Raw genomic sequence first — 16,449 nt, 5'->3', positions numbered from 1 at the left:
CTCTCGAGTAGCTGGGACCACAGGCATGCACCACCATGCTGGCCTTTTTTCCTCCCCCCTTTTTAGAGAGATTCTCTCACTGTGTTGCCCAGGCTCGTCTTGAATTCCTAGGCTCAAGCTATTCTCCTGCCTCCCCCTACAAAGTGCTGGGACTACAGTTGTGAGCTACTGTGCTTGGCCTGTTTTCATTTTTTGTGTGTATATGTCCATAAGTAGTGGAATTGCTGGGTCATATGGTAACTCTTTTGAGATTTTCTTTTTTTTCGGAGTTTCGCTCTTGTTACCCAGGATGGAGTGCAATGGCGCGATCTCGGCTCACCGCAACCTCCGCCTCCTGGGTTCAGGCAATTCTCCTGCCTCAGCCTCCCGAGTAGCTGGGACTACAGGCGTGCGCCACCATGCATCTACACTATTTTACGTTCCCACCAGCAGCGTGAATAAGGATTCCAATTTGCATTGTCACTAACTTGTTATCACCTCTTTTTTGTTGTTGTTGTTGTCTTGAGACAAGGTCTTGGTCTATCACCCAAGCTGGAATGTAGTGGGCGTGATAGCTCACTGCAGCCTCAAACTCCTGGCTGAAACTATCCTCCCACCTCAGCCTCCCTAGTAACTAGGACTACAGGCATACACCACCATGCCCAGCTAATTTTTATTTTTTAAATTTTTTGGTAGACATGGGGTCTCACTATGTTGCCCAGGCTGGTCTGGAATCCTGGCCTCAAGCGATTCTTCCTCCTCGCCTCCCAAAGTGTTGGGATTATAGGTGTGAGCCGCAGCTCAGGCTAATCTTTTTGAGTAGAGCTATTCTCGTGGGTATAAAGTAGAAATTAATTGTAGTTTTGATTTTCATTTCCCTGATGCCTAGTGATGTTGCGAATCTTCTCATATGCTTATTGGCCATTTGTCTATCTTCTTGGAAGAAGTGTCTTTTTATATCCTTGCCCATTTTTTTTTTTTTTTTTTGAGACGGAGTTTTGCTCTTGTTACCCAGGCTGAAGTGCAGTGGCGCGATCTCGGCTCACCACAACCTCCGCCTCCTGGGTTCAGGCAATTCTCCTGCCTCAGCCTCCTGAGTAGCTGGGATTACAGGCACACGCCACCATGCCCAGCTAATTGTTTGTACTGTTAGTAGAGACGGGATTTCACCATGTTAACCAGAATGGTCTTGATCTCTTGACCTCGTGATCCATCCGCCTTGGCCTCCCAAAGTGCTGGGATTACAGGCGTGAGCCACCGCGACCGGCCTATCCTTGCCCATTTTTTAACAGTTGGTTTGTCTTTTTATTATTGGGTTATAATATATGTTTTCTTTATATATTCTGGATGTAAGTTCCTTGTCAGACTTAATGATTTACAAGTATTTTTTCCCATTTTGTGGGCTCTCTTTTCACTTTCTTGATGGTGTCCTTTGAAATACAAAAATTTTTCATTTTAACAAAGTCCAGCTTTTTTTTCTTTTCTTTTTTTTTTTTTTTGTGAGAGCTTTAGTTTCTTTTCTCTCTCTCCCTCTTTTTTTTTTTTTTTTTTTTTTTTTTTTTTGAGATAGTGTTTCATTCTTGCTGCCCAGGCTGGAGTGCAATGGCACAATCTCAGCTTACTGCAACCTCCACCTCCCTGCTTCAAGTGATTCTCCTGCCTCAGCCTTCCGAGTATCTGGGATTATAGGCATGTACCACCACACCTGGCTAATTTTTGTATTTTTGGTAGAGATGGCGTTTCTCTGTGTTGGTCAGGCTGGTCTGGAACTTCTGACCTTAGGTGATTCCCCCTCCTCCGCCCTCCGCCCTGGCCTTCCAAAGTGCTGGGATTACAGGTGTGAGCCAGTGCACCTGGCTCTTTTTTCTTTTTAATTTTTTTTTTCTCCATGTCAGAGTCTTCTAAGAGTTTTATAGAGTTGGCTGTCACATTTAAGTCTGTGATCCATTTTGAGGCAATTTTTGTGTATAGTATGGGGGAAGGGGCTCAACTTAATTCTTTTGTATATGGATAGCTAGTTGTTCCAGCACCATTAGTTGAGACCATTACTTTTTGTTTATTGGGTTGTTACAAAGTTTAATGAAATTTTCTGCTTTGTCTCTAATTTTTCCTAGTAGCAATTTGTTGGCCTTTTGGTCTAGAGCGGCAGTTGGGGTCATGGTACAAGGTAAACAGTTTAGAGTTGCAAGAATAGGTTATAAATGAATCTGCTGATTTAAATATATAGGTTGTATAATTTCATCCTTACATTACCCTATATTTGAACGGTAAATGAAGTTCAGCTGCTAATCCCTGCCTACTGGGCATCCTTGTGTCATTAGTTACTTGGAAGCTTCCAGTGCTAGGCCATTAAATAGAAATCAGGGTCAGGTCCTTAAACATGTGACTTAAAGGAAGAAAATCTTCATACATGTTCCTTTCTCTCTCCCTTCTTCTCTTTAATTTACCTATCCTTGCACCCTTTTTATCTTAAGAAGACTCTTTTGTATTATTACACATAGCCTTTTTCTGAAGGAAGATCACATATAAAGGCTTTATTTTTTAAATTGAAAATTCAAGGAAATATTCTGTAGTGATGATTAAAAACATTATAGAAGTATTATAAAGTTTTATTAACTTTGATAAATTTAAGTCCATAATTAATATAATTAATACTAAAGTCTTCAATGTAATCCTAACTGAAGGTTAGAAATAGCATGATATTTTCCTTTTAGTTTTGAAAATAACAAAAATAGAATGTTTTACAATTTGTAAGATTTGCTTAGCATTTTGAAAGAAACTTACTGTTTTTAGAATGTTTAACTTTAAATTGGGTCTTTTTTTCCCTGTTTTTAATACTCATTAATTATTCTCTTTTGGAGATCTTAATAGCAAAGGGAAAAGCAGACTTTTTTTTTTTACAGTGTTGGAGTTTTATGTGTCTCATCTCTATTTGTAGAATTGTGCTTCTTTAGAGGCCAGTACTTTGCCAAGTAAAAACTAATTTCCTCAGAAATCAGGTTGCTGGCTTGACTTCTGGCAGTGCCTTTCCCTTCTTTTGTTGCTTTGTAAAATAGCTTGAGCTCAGTTCTGTGGAAAATCACTAAATCATCTAATTATTTTCCCTAGTTTTAAACATGGTTGGTATATATTTGCATTGAACTGAATTCTGTAGCTTTTTCTTCACAATAGATTTGTTAGGATACCCTGAAGAACTTTGACTTCATTTGATAAGTTGGGTATTTTTATTTAAAATAATGCTAATGGTTTGTTTTTTTTAATGAATGTTCTTATTCTTTTAGTCTTTTTTTCTTCCCTCCACTAGACCTCATTAGTGAAGGATATCACTTGTGTTCTCATAATGAAACCCAGACACTTGTGAGATATAATCATAGTTTCTACGATGTTGGCCCCTAATTCATTTTTAAAAATCACATTAACATTTCTTGTCTGTTTCTGTTTTTTCTTCATGCATATTTTTACTATACACATAATTTTGGAGGCTGCTTTTTAAACAACATATCATATAATATGTATTTTATTATTTTTATTATAATTATTTGAAAACTGTTTTTGAGACAGAGTCTTGCTCTGTTGCTTTGTCTCAAACTCCTAACCTCAAGTGATTCACCTGCCTTGGCCTCCCAAAGTGCTGGGATTATAGGTATGAGCAATTGCGCCCAGCCAGAAAACATTTTAAAACAACTGAGGAATATTCCATTAATTGACATATTATTTACTATTTTTATTGTGTTCACACTTACATTGTTTATTTCCAATTATTATAAAACACCATGAATATTGCTGAATATAAGTCTTTTTCAGTATTTCTGTATTCTCAAAATAGATTCCTGTAAGTGGAATTATCAAGTCAAAGTATATTAACATTTCTAGAGCTCTCAGGAGAACAGAACATTGCGTAGTTCCTTTCTAAAATGGCTGTACCAGTTTACATTCCCATTAACAGTGTATAAGATTGAGATGTACAGCTTTGCCAGCAGTATTGTTATTTAAAAATATTTGCTAATTTGATAGGAAATAGTAACTGAAATTTGTATTTATTTGGTCACTAGTGAGACATTTAAAATATAATGATTAATCTTTAGGTATTTCCTTTAAGTGAAGTTGCTTGTTCTTGTTCTTGGTCCATTTTCCTTTTGGGTGATTTTGATTCTTACGTGGAATCTAGGGATGGATAATATACAGAACTGTGACTTAATCTGTACAAATGATCTGTAGAAAGTTGTTTCATGTCCCCACCAAGTTCTTTTGCCCTCCTTCTCCCTAGCTACTTTCTGACTTTAAGTCTGTTCTCCAATTTCATATAAATGGAATCATACCACATACGTTTTTTTTTATTAACATGACTACTTTTGCTTAATACTTTTGAGATTCATCCATGTTATTGTGTGTATCGGTAATACATTCTTTTTTATTGCTGCATAGTAGTCCTTTTTTGTTTTATACATCTATTCTTCTACTAAGGAAACCATAATCAATAGAAAATTGCAAGCTCTAAGCCACAGTTTGTTGATTACGGTATTCAATTTACCTCAGGTCCAGGTTATGTCTCCCTATGGCATTGTTTCCATCACAGTAGTAATTTAAGCCTGTCTTTCCTTACATGAGTAATTTCTGGAGAGAACACTTCAGTTAGATGAATATGGACTGAGCATGCATAAGAGAAAAATAAGTGAGGTGTGGTGGCTCATGCCTGTAATCCCAGCACTTTGGGAGGCTGGATTGCTTGAGCTCAGGAGTTCCAGACCAGCCTGGGCAACATGGCAAAGCCCTGTCTCTACAAAGTATACAAAAATTAGCCAGGCATGGTGATGTGTACGTCTGTAGGCCCAGTGGTACTCCCAGGATCACTTGAGCCCAGGAAGTTGAGGCTGCTGTGAGCCGTGATCATGCCACTGCACTCATCTGGGCAACAGAGAGAGACACTATCTCAAAAAAAAAAAAGAAAAAAAGAAAAATATATAGGTGCAAACACATTTTAAGAGTTTCTATAGGAGTATCGTTTAAAACCCTGTGACTTATTTGCTTCTGAAAGGCACCAATTTAAAAATCCTTCAAAAGTTTATATTGTGATAAGAAAACCCAAGTGAGTTACTAAACAAAAGGTAAGGTTATTTTCAGAATCAAAATGATCTGCGACTAGAGACTGTTTAAAATGCACTTTAAAACGAGACAGAATCTGAAGAAAATCAAAATAAGGCATCATTATTGAATAATTTTTTTTTTTTTGAGTTGGAGTTTCACTTTTTTGCCTAGGCTGGAGTGCAGTGGCATGATCTTGGCCCACTACAATCTCTGCCTCCAGGGTTCAAGTGATTCTTCTGCCTCAGCCTCCCAAGTAGCTGGGATGATAGGCATGCACCACCATGCCCAGCTAGTTTTTGTATTTTCAGTAGAGATGGGGTTCACCATATTGGCCAGGCTGGTCTCAAACTCCTGACCTCATGATCCACCTGCATCGGGCTCCAAAAGTGCTAGATTACAGGCATGAGCCATTGTGCCCGGCCGTGAATTATACATCATTATTGTAGACAATAGATAATTTCCTAAATGACACAGACTGTCATTTTGTGAATATACCACACTTTGTTTTTCCATTCTTCTATTTTTTTTTTTTTGAGACAGAGTCTTGCGTTGTCACCCAGGCTACAGTAAAGTGGCATGATCTCGGCTCACTGCAACCACTGCATCCTGAATTCAAGTGATTCTCTCACCTCAGCCTCCTGAGTAGTTGGGATTACAGGCATGCACAACCATGCCCTGCTAATTTTTGTATTTTTAATAGAGATAGGGTTTCACCATGTTGGCCAGGCTGGTCTCAAACTCCTGACCTCAAGTGATCTGCCCACCTCAGCCTCCCACAGTGCTGGAATTACAGGCGTGAGCCGTTGAGCTTGGCTAATTTTCAGTTTTTGACTATTATAATGAGTAAGGCTGCTATAAACATTCCTGTGCGAATATTTTTGTGAACATTTCATTTCTCTTGGGTGAATGCAATAAAATTGTTGTGTCACAGGGCACATGTATGTTTAACTTTATAAGAAATTGCCAAATGGTTCTCCAAAGAGAACCATGGAATAGTTATATTATCTAAATACTTCATCAGCAGTTTATGAGATCATTTGTTCCACATCCTTGCCACTACTTGAGTTGTTAGTCTCTTTGATTTTAGTCATTCTAATGAGTATGAAGTGGCATCTTAGAGTAGTTTTAACATACATTTTCCAGATGACTAAATATATTGTACACTTACTTTTTTTTGGTTTGGTAAATATCTTTGACAGGCAAATTTGCAGATTGATAGTAAATACCTTAATAAAAGATTGTGTGTTTTATTGCTACATATGGATCCAGATTTATTCTCATTTGTAAGAGCAGAGATGAATTTATAATTAAAAGTAAAATGAAATAGTTATTCCAAACATAAGATTTCTCAGAAGTTTTATATAATGATAATTCATATTGATTTTTTTGAGTACATTTTTGCTATTGGTTAATATTGGTGGGAACTTTGATCAGTTGAATGATTCAAAAGACTTCAGGTTGTGTTTTGTAGAGAGCTATTTTTCATTTTTTTTATTACAAAATTAAAAAATAGAATGAAGTCTTGCTATATTGTCCAGGCTGGTCTCGAACTCCTCACTTCAAGCGATTCTTCCACTGAAGCCTCCCAGAGTGCTGGGATTACAGGTGTGAGCCACTGCACCCAGCCTAGAAGTACTTTTTTTTTTTTTGAGCAACACTTTACCTGGATTTTTTTTTTTTTTTTTGAGACGGCATCTTGCTCCATTGCCCAGGCTGGAGTGCAGTGGCATAATCTTGGCTCACTGCCATCTCTGCCTCCTGGATTCGAGTGATTCTCCTACCTCACTCTCCTCAGTAGCTGGGATTACAGACATATGCCACCACATCCAGCTAATTTTTGTATTTTTAGTAGAGACAGGGTTTCACCATGTTGGTCAGGCTGGTCTTGAACTCCTGACCTCAGGTGATCCGCCTGCCTTGGCCTCCAAAAGTGCTAGGATTACAGGCGTGAGCCACCGCACCCGGCCTTTTTTTTTTTTTTTTTTTGAGATGGAGTTTCACTCTTTTTGCCCAGGCTGGAATGATGCAATAGCATGATCTCAGCTCACTACAACCTCCGGCTCCCTGGTTCAAGTGATTCTCCTGCCTCAGCCTCCGAAGAAGCTGGGATTACAGGCACACGCCACTACGCTCAGCTAATTTTTGTGTTTTTAGTAGAGATGGGGTTTCACCATGTTGGCCAGGGTGGTCTCTATCTCCTGACCTTGTGATCCACCGCTTTGGCCTCCCCAAGTGCTGGGATGACAGGCATGAGCCACCGCACCCAGCCGTACCCTATTTTTCTATAAGGGCTTTCTTCATCATTTTCTCCACATTTTATCTCTTTCTCTTTCTATTCTATAGCACTTTTTACCGATTTTGTATGGTATATTATCCACTTTGCATTATAGTTAAGAATGCAGGCTGGACGGGTGGCTCACGCTTATAATCCCAGCACTTTGGCAGGCAGAGGTGGGCAGATCACTTTGGGCTGGGAGTTCAAGACCAGCCTGGCCAACATGCTGAAACCCTGTCTCTACTAAATATGCAAAAATTAGCCGGACGTGGTGGTGAGCGCCTGTAGCTTCAGCTACTTGGGAGGCTGAGGCAGGAGAACCGCTGGAACCCAGAGGTGGAGGTTGCAGTCAGCCATGATCATGCCACTGCACTACAGCCTGGGCAACAGAGTGAGACCCTGACTGAAAAAAAAAATTGCAGTTATTTTTCCAAATAGATTGCAGTTATCTCTATAAATAGATTATGTACATGCTGGGAACAGGATCTTTGTTACTTTGATTTACTCTTTGTAACTTCCAAGTTGCCTGTCAAGATTCCTTGCATGTAGTGGATCCTGAATGATAATTTGAGTTGAATCTATTTAATAATCTGCCCTAATGGAGCTTATAGTATAATGGAAGGAGACATAAAATAAGAAGATAAATATATAGGAAAATTGCCACTTAAGAATATGTGATAAAAATAATGAATAGTATGCCAGGATGAGAGAGTAACAAAGGAACCCATTTTGATCTTGTGGGTGAAGGCTGTACATAGGGTTGACATTTAAATGTGTATGACGACCTAGAAGGAACCACTGCATAGAAAGCTGGAGGTAGTACATCCTGCATGTGGGAAAACATGGGAGCTTAAATTTTTGAGACACTGAAGCTTAGTGTGTGTGAGGAAGAGTAGCTTTTACTTTTATTTTTTTAGACAGAGTCTTGCTCTGTCTCCCAGGCTGAAGTACTGCGGTGGCGTGATCTTGGCTCACTGCAACCTCCACGTCCTGGGTTCCAGTGATTCTCTTGCCTCAGCCTTCTGAGTAGCTGGGATTACAGGCTTGTGCCACCATGCCTGGCTAATTTTTTGTATTTTTAGTAGAGACAGGGTTTCACCATGTTGGCCAGGCTGATCTGGAACTCCTGACCTCAAGTGATCTGCCTTCCTCGGCCTCCTAAAGTGTTGAGATTACAGGCATGAGATACCACGCCAACATGGCCAACACGGTGAAAACTTGTCTCTACTAAAAATACAAAAATTAGCCAGGTATAGTGGTGCTTGGCTGTAATCCCAGCTACTGGGGAGGCTGAGGTGGGAGAATCACTTAAACCCCGGAGGCAGAGGCTGCAGTGAGCCAAGACTGTGCCACTGCACTCCAGCCTGGGCGACAGAGTGACTCTGTCTCAAAAAAATTAAAGTAGGAGAAAGGAGATGACTGGTTCTGTTGGGGTAGGGGGAGGGTGACTTATAGATTTGACTATGGAAAGGATAGGGAATTTCTATCTAATGGCTACTGTTTTCTTTTCTTTCTTTCTTTTTTTTTTTGAGACAGAGTTTCACTCTTGTTACCCAGGCTGGAGTGCAATGGCACGATCTCGGCTCACCGCAACCTCCGCCTCCTGGGTTCAGGCAATTCTCCTGCCTCAGCCTCCCGAGTAGCTGGGATTATAGGCACACACCACCATGCCCAGCTAATTTTTTGTATTTTTAGTAGAGACGGGGGTTTCACCATGTTGACCAGGATGGTCTCGATCTCTTGACCTCGTGATCCACCCACCTCGGCCTCCCAAAGTGCTGGGATTACAGGCGTGAGCCACCGCGCCCGGCTATGGCTACTGTTTTCTTAATGAAAGTATCATAATTTAAAAGGGGTGGGAGGAATGGAGAAGAATGGTGAGATGTTTGAGGATTGAAGAAAAGGTATCAGCCCAGGGAGCTTGTAGAGTAATATTGCTGTGGTTGAGGTTGTTGATTGTGAATTTATGACAATAACCAGTTTAGATGTTTGATTTTCTACAATATTCCACTATGTTGCAGTCATAAAGAAGGTTGGCTGCAGTTTTGTCAAGACAGTGTGAAGGAGAGAGACATGGGAAACATTGATTTGTGTAAGAAGAATGATTATATTGACAAACTGTAAAATTGAAGTTGGATAAAGAAGAAATGAAACCAGGAGACTGATAGGGAGAAAGTGGAAGGTTTCATGCATTGATAGTCTCATTAAGAATTATTGGAGCTGGATGAGGATGCAAAGGCATAAGAATGATGCAGTGGACTTTGGGGACTCAAGGAGAAAGGGTGGGAAGTGGGTGAGGGATAAAAGACTACAAATTGAGTGCATTGTATGCTGCTTGGGTGATGGGTGCACCAAAATCCCATAATTATCACTAAGGAACATACTCATGTAACCAGATACCACCTGTTCCCCAATAACCTATGGAAATAAATTTAAAAAGAAATGTATTGTAGAAAAGATACATAATTTTTAATGTTAATGATTTTTTTGCCTCTCTGTGAAAAAATATAATTTGAGCTAGGCACAGTGGCTCACACCTATAATCCCAGCACTTTGGGAGACTGAGGCAGGTAGATGGCTTGAGCCCAGGAGTTTGAGACCAGCCTGGGCAACATGGTAAAACCCCATCTCTACAAAAAATACAAAAAATTAGTCAGATGTGATGGTGCATGCTTATAGTCCCTGCTACTCAGGAGTCTGAGGTGGGAGGATTGCTTGAGCTCTGGAAGTCAAGGCTGCAGTGAGCTGAGATTGTGCCACTGCACTCCAACCTGGATGGCAAGAGTAAGACCCTGTCTCAGAAAAAAAAAAACAAAAGAAAAAAAAAGAACCAAGAATTATCCCCTGGGCCCAGTTGAGCAAGTAAGTTAGAAGGACCAAAGCTTTTACTGTGTCTTTCTTCTCTTTGCTTTCTTCTCATTATGTCCAAAATGACCAGAGTACCTATGTTGTATAAATAAAACCACTTAGAGTCTTCCATTCTAAATAGTTTAAACCCACTTTTAGCCAAATGGATTGAAACACACAGAATTAATGACCTATAGGATTTATGAGTGTGATTTCAAGCATGATGTATTTTAAAGTGTAAAACTCCATTTCTACTAAAAATAAAATAGGGGAAAGTTGAGTTTTACACTTTAAAATACATCATGTATTTTAAAATACAAAAATAGTTTGGCATGGTGGTGAACTCCTGTAGTCCCAGCAACTTAGGAGGCTGAGGCATGATAATTACTTGAACCTGGGAGGCAGAGGTTGCCTTGATCCGAGATCTCGCTGCTGTACTCCAGCCTGTGTGACAGAGTGAAACTGCCTCAAAAAAAAAAAAAAAAAAAAAAAAATTTTTTTGTCTATTTGATAAATGCATAATATTTTGTTAACTTCTACTTTCTATAAATAGGACATAGGAAAATGATTTCCTTTGATAAATATCTGGATCTACTTGGGATCTTCCCATGAAATATGTGACATAAGGTCTAAATTTATGTTTCTTTAGAAATATTGAAAAACTGCTGGACATGGTGGTTTATGCCTACAGTCCCAGCACTTTGAGAGGCCAATGCAGGAGGATAGCTTGAGCCCAGGAGTTTGAGACCAGTCTGGGCAATATGCTGAAACCCCATCTCTACAAAAACACAAAAATTAACTGGACATGGTGGTGTGCTCCTGTAATCCTAGTGATTTGGGAAGCTGATGTGGGAGAATTGCTTGAGCCTGGAGACAGAGGTTGCAGTGAGACGAGATTACGCTATTGCACTCTGGCTTAGGTGTCAGACTGAGACTCTGTCTCAAAAAACAAAATTCAAAAACTTTTGTTTTGTTTTGATAAAGATCTCTCACCTTGTCACCCAGACTAGAGTGTAGTGGCACAATCATGGCTCACTGCAGCCTTGACCTCCTGGGCTCAAGCGATCCTTCCACCTCAGCCTCCCATGTGGTTGGGACTACAGGCATGTACCACCACACCTGGCTAATTAAAAAAAAACTTTTTTTTTTCTTTTTTGAGATGGAGTCTTGCACTGTCACCCAGGCTGGAAGCAGTTCTCCTGCCTCAGCCTCCCAAGTAGCTGGGATTACAGGTGCCTGCCACCACACCCGGCTAATTTTTTGTATTTTTAGTCGAGACCTGGTTTCACTATGTTGGCCAGGCTGGTCTTGAACTCCTGACCTCATGGTCTGCCCACCTCGGCATCCCAAAGTGCTGGGATTACAGGCATGAGCCACTGCACCCGGCCTAATAACCTTTTTTATAGAAATGGCATCTCACTGTATTACCCAGGCTTGGTCTCCGAACTCCTGGGCTCAAGCCATCTTCCTGCCTCAGCCTCCCAAAGTGCTGGAATTACAGGTGTGAGCTACTGTGCCTGGCCCAGAAACCCTTATTCATTGTTGGTATAGTCTCTTTGGAAAACAGTTTGGCAGGTTGTCATACATAATTAAATGTACACTTACCATAATCTAACAGTTTCACTCCTGGATATTTATTCAAATAAAATGAAAACACAGTCACATAAAAACTTACATGCAAATGTCATATAGGTTGATGCAAAAGTAATTGCAGTTTTTGCCATCTTAATGCCTTTTTTTTTTTTTTTTTTTGTTTGAGACAGAGGCTTGCTCTGTGGGCCAGGCTGGAGTGCAGTTGGCGTGATCTTGGCTCATTACAACCTCCACCTCCTGGGTTGAAGCAGTTCTCTGCCTCAGCCTCCCGACTAGCTGGGATTACAGGTGCCCGCCACCATGCCCAGCTAATTTTTGTATTTTTAGTAGAGACAGGGTTTCACCATTTTGGCCAGGCTGGTCTTGAACTCCTGACCTCGTGATCCACCCGCCTTGGCCTCCCAAAGTGCTGGGATTGCAGGCGTGAGCCACTGTGCCTGGCCTTTAATGCTATATTAATGGCAAAAACCGTAATTATTTTTGCACCAACCTAATAATTGCCCAAAACTGGAAATAATGTATCTGCACTTCAACTGGTAAATTGATAAAGGTTGGCACATCTATACAATGGCATACTATTTTGCAATGAATGCATTCGTTAACATTGTTCAGTATCAAATGCATTATGCTAAATGAAGGAAGTCAGAAGGCTACATACTGTGTGATTTCATTTTTGTGGTATTTTGGAACAGGCAAAACTATAGGGAAAGAAAACTGACCAGTGGTTGCCAGGAATTGGAAGAGAGTTTGACTACTGAGCGTATGAGGGAATTTTTTTGGGTGTTCTATATATCTTCTGTATCTGTTCTGTTATCTTGATTGTAGTGGTGGTTACATAGTTATGTGTTTTTCAAATTCAGGAGTGTACACTAAAAAGAATGAATTTTAGTATATGTAAATTATGCCTCAATTAAAGTTCTACCATATTAAAAATTATTTTGCAAATATCTCAGAAAATGTTTTGTTTTTAATTTTTTTTTCTTTTTTTGCCAAAAACTTTGGAGAATATATCAAGTAATTGTTTTTAATTTTAATATTGTAGAGACAGGGTCTCACTCTGTCTTCCAGGAGTGCAGTGGGTGTGATCATAGTCACTACAGCCTTGAACTCCTGAGGTCAAGTGATCTCCTGCCACAGCCTCCTCAGTAGCTGGGACTCAGGCATGCACCACCATGCCTGGCTAATTTTTTTTTTTTAGAGGCAGAGTCTTGGTATGTTCCTTAGCTAGTTGAACTCCTGGCTTCAAGAGCTCCCCCGACCTCTGCCTTCTAAGGTGCTGTAATTACAGGCACTAGCCTAGCCACTGTGCCTAGCCATGTTTTGTTTTTAGATTCTGCTTATGTGACTTTGGGAGGAGAAAGTGGTGGATGGCACTGGTAAAGTTTTTTGAAGGTGTTGAAAACACTGTGTAAATGCTGAATATGTTTACACTTAGCATACATTCCTGTCATACATTTAATATAATTTTATGATGTCAGAATTAGAAGAGCCCAAGAGACCTCATAAAGTGTTCTTTTTTAGAACAGATCAAGGACCTGAAGCCTAGGGAGGTTAGCTAAAGTCCCACAGCTAGGTAGTAGCAGACATAGATCTAGGATTTAAGTGATGGATTACTAATTTGACTTGTATTTTACTAAAACACAGTTTTTATTTCAAGTTATTCTCTTGAGACTATTTTAAATTCCTTTTTAAAACCTTTTAATTGTGTCATCCTAAAACTGGAAACCACTCCCTTCCTAGTGGTAGCAAAGTCCTGTGTCTGGTTGATAATAGGAAAGCTAAATATGAGAGATTCCATACCACTTTAAAGTTTGCTTAGGCCTACTCAACAAATTTAGTTATAAAGACACTTTTCTTTAATTGGTAAATCTAGATGCAGACACTTTAACTGGTAAATCTGGATGCTTATTTTTGTACTTTTCAAGGGCTATCAGGAATAGGTTTTTGTAACTTTATTGCATTAAAAAATGATCTTTTCAGGCTGGGCGAGGTGGCTTATGCCTGTAATCCCAGCACTTTGAGAGGCCGAGGAGGGGGGAATTACCTGAGGTTGGTGGTTTGAGATCAGCCTGACCAACATGGAGAAATCCCGTCTCTACTGAAAATACAGAATTAGCCGGGTATGGTGGTACTTACCTGTAATCTCAGCTACTCAGGAGGCTGAGGCAGGAGAATCTCTTGAACTCGGGAGGCTGAGGTTGCGGTGGCCGAGATCACGCCATTGCACTCCAGCCTGGGCAACAAGAGCAAAACTCTGTATTAAAAAAAAAATTTTTCAGATTATTATAATTGCTGGTTTTTTGGGAAGGTAGAAAAGGTTTAAGTGTGTTCTTTCTGGTTACCTTAACTGCTGAGGATTTATCCTATAAATACTGAGACATTTGAGAGAGCAACAGAAGCAGTCTTAAGAGATACACATTCAGGAAGTGGAGATTGGAATGTTATTCAAGATGTACAGCAGCTTTAGTTGTCTTCTGTTCTTGAGAACTGGCTAACTTTCACTGTGCCTCTTGTGTTCACTCTTCCCTGTAAGTAGTTTTGATTGCTTCTAGACCCAAAAAGAACAAAGTTTAGAGTTCCTGCTCCTTAGAGATCCTGTTGATATTGTGGATATTGCAGATCCAGTCACAGAACTAGCAGGTAGATGGATCTTTTTGTTTTTGTTTTTGTGTTGAGAAAGAGTTTTACTCTGTTGCCCAAGCTAGAGTGCAGGGGCATTATCTCGGCTCACTGCAACCTCTGCTTCCCAGGTTGAAGTGATTCTCCTGCCTCAGCCTCGCGAGTAGCTGGGATTACAGGTGTGCACCACCATGCCTGGCTAATTTTTGTATTTTTACAAAATTTCGCCATGCTGGCCAGGCTGGTTTCTGACCTCAGGTGATCCACCTGCCTCCCAAAGTGCTGGGATTACCTGTGTGAGCCACCCCAGCGGCTTTCTTGTTTTTGAAGCTGTGTCTGTGTCAAGCAATTTGAGAGTTATTTCCTGTAAGCCATAGCTCCAGGGAGAGTTGACTAGTTGCTTTCAGCCTTCTGTATAAGTAAGGAAACCCTACCCCCAACCTTAGCTCTGGCGGATTGTCTTGTCTCTTTTTTTTTTTAGATGGAGTTTCACTCTTGTTGCCCAGACTGGAGTGCAGTGGCACCATCTCGGCTCACCGCAGCCTCCACCTACCGGGTTCAATTGATTCTTCTGCCTCAGCCACCCGAGTAGCTGGGATTACAGACGTGCTCTACCACACCCGGCTAATTTTGTATTTTTAGTAGAGATGGGGTTTCTCCATGTTGGTCAGGCTGGTCTCAAACTCCAGACTTCAGGTGATTCACCTGCCTCAGCCTCCCAAATGTTGGGATTACAGGCATGAGCCACCATGCCTGGCTTTTTTTTTTTCTTAAATGTATATTTTATTGCATTTTAGGTTTTGGGGTACATGTGAAGAATATGTAAGATTGTTGCATAGGTACACACATGGCAGTGTGGTTTGCTGCCTTCCTCCCCATCACCTGTATCTGGCGTTTCTCCCCATGTTATCCCTCCCCAGTTCCCCACTCCCTGCTGTCCCTCCCCTAGTTCCCCCCACAGACCCCAGTGTGTGATGCTTCCCTCCCTGTGTCCATGTGTTCTCATTGTTCAACACCCGCCTATGAGTGAGAACATGCGGTGTTTGCTTTTCTGTTCTCGTGTCAGTTTGCCGAAAATGATGGTTTCCAGGTTCATCCATGTCCCTACAAAGGATGTGAACTCATCTTTTTTTATGGCTGCATAGTATTCCATGGTGTATATGTGCCACATTTTCCCTGTACAGTCTATCACCGATGGGAATTTGGGTTGGTTCCAAGTCTTTGCTATTGTAAACAGTGCTGCAATGAACATTCATGTGCATGTGTCCTTATAGAACAATTTATAATCCTTTGGATATATACCCAGTAATAAGATTGCTGGGTCAAATGGAATTTCTATTTCTAGGTCCTTGAGGAATCGCCACACTCTCTTCCACAATGGTTGAACTAATTTACACTCCCACCAACAGTGTAAAAGTAAAAATATGGAACACTTCACAAATTTGCGTGTCATCCTTGCGCAGGGGCCATGCTAATCTTCTCTGTATCGTTCCAATTTTAGTATATGTGCTGCTGAAGTGAGCACTTTTTTTTTTTTTTTTTAAATGAAAGGGTCTCACTTTGTTGCCCCGACTCTGGACTTCGGTACAGTGGTACAGTCATGGCCTTTATTTTTTTTCGACAGAGTCTTGCTGTGTCGTCCAGGCTGGAATGCAGTGGGGCAATCTTGGCTCACTGCAACCTCCACCTCCAGGGCTCAAGCAGTTCTCTGCCTCAGCCTCCTGAGTACGTGGGATTATAGGCACCTGCCACCATGCCCAGCTAATTTTTGTATTTTAAGTAGAGACGAGGTTTCACCATGTTGGTCAGGCTGGTCTTGAGCTCCTGACCTCAAATGATCCCCCCACCTCAGCCTCCCAAAGTGCTAGTATCACAGGTGTGAGCCACTGCATCCAGCCATGCCTGGTTAGTTTTAAAATTTTTTGTAGAGATGGATCCTCTATGTGTTGCCCAAGCTGGTCTCAAATTCCCGGGCTCATGTGATCCTCCTGCCCCGACCTCCCAAAGTGCTGAGATTACAAGCGTGAGCCACTGTGCCAGGCCAGGTTCTG

The 16,449-nt window shown here is 40.8% G+C and overlaps 1 protein-coding gene and 1 non-coding gene across 9 annotated transcripts in view; one reads left to right on the top strand and one right to left on the bottom strand.

Moving 5' to 3' along the window:
• NUMB (NUMB endocytic adaptor protein) overlaps window positions 1–16,449 on the top strand; it is a 176,359-nt gene that overhangs the window by 10,517 nt on the left and 149,393 nt on the right. The gene's annotated exons all lie outside the window — the stretch shown is intronic.
• On the bottom strand, window positions 15,817–15,923 carry LOC135274331 (U6 spliceosomal RNA). Its single transcript, XR_010342177.1, has one exon. It is a non-coding gene; the product is annotated as a U6 spliceosomal RNA (small nuclear RNA).

Source organism: Aotus nancymaae, unplaced genomic scaffold (assembly GCF_030222135.1).
Source record: "Aotus nancymaae isolate 86718 unplaced genomic scaffold, 86718_ANA_hifiasm-v0.15.2.pri h1tg000011l, whole genome shotgun sequence".
NCBI classification, from domain to species: Eukaryota; Metazoa; Chordata; class Mammalia; order Primates; family Aotidae; genus Aotus; species Aotus nancymaae.
Note: the sequence above shows the minus strand (reverse complement) of the source record. Positions and strands in the feature narration are given on the sequence as shown.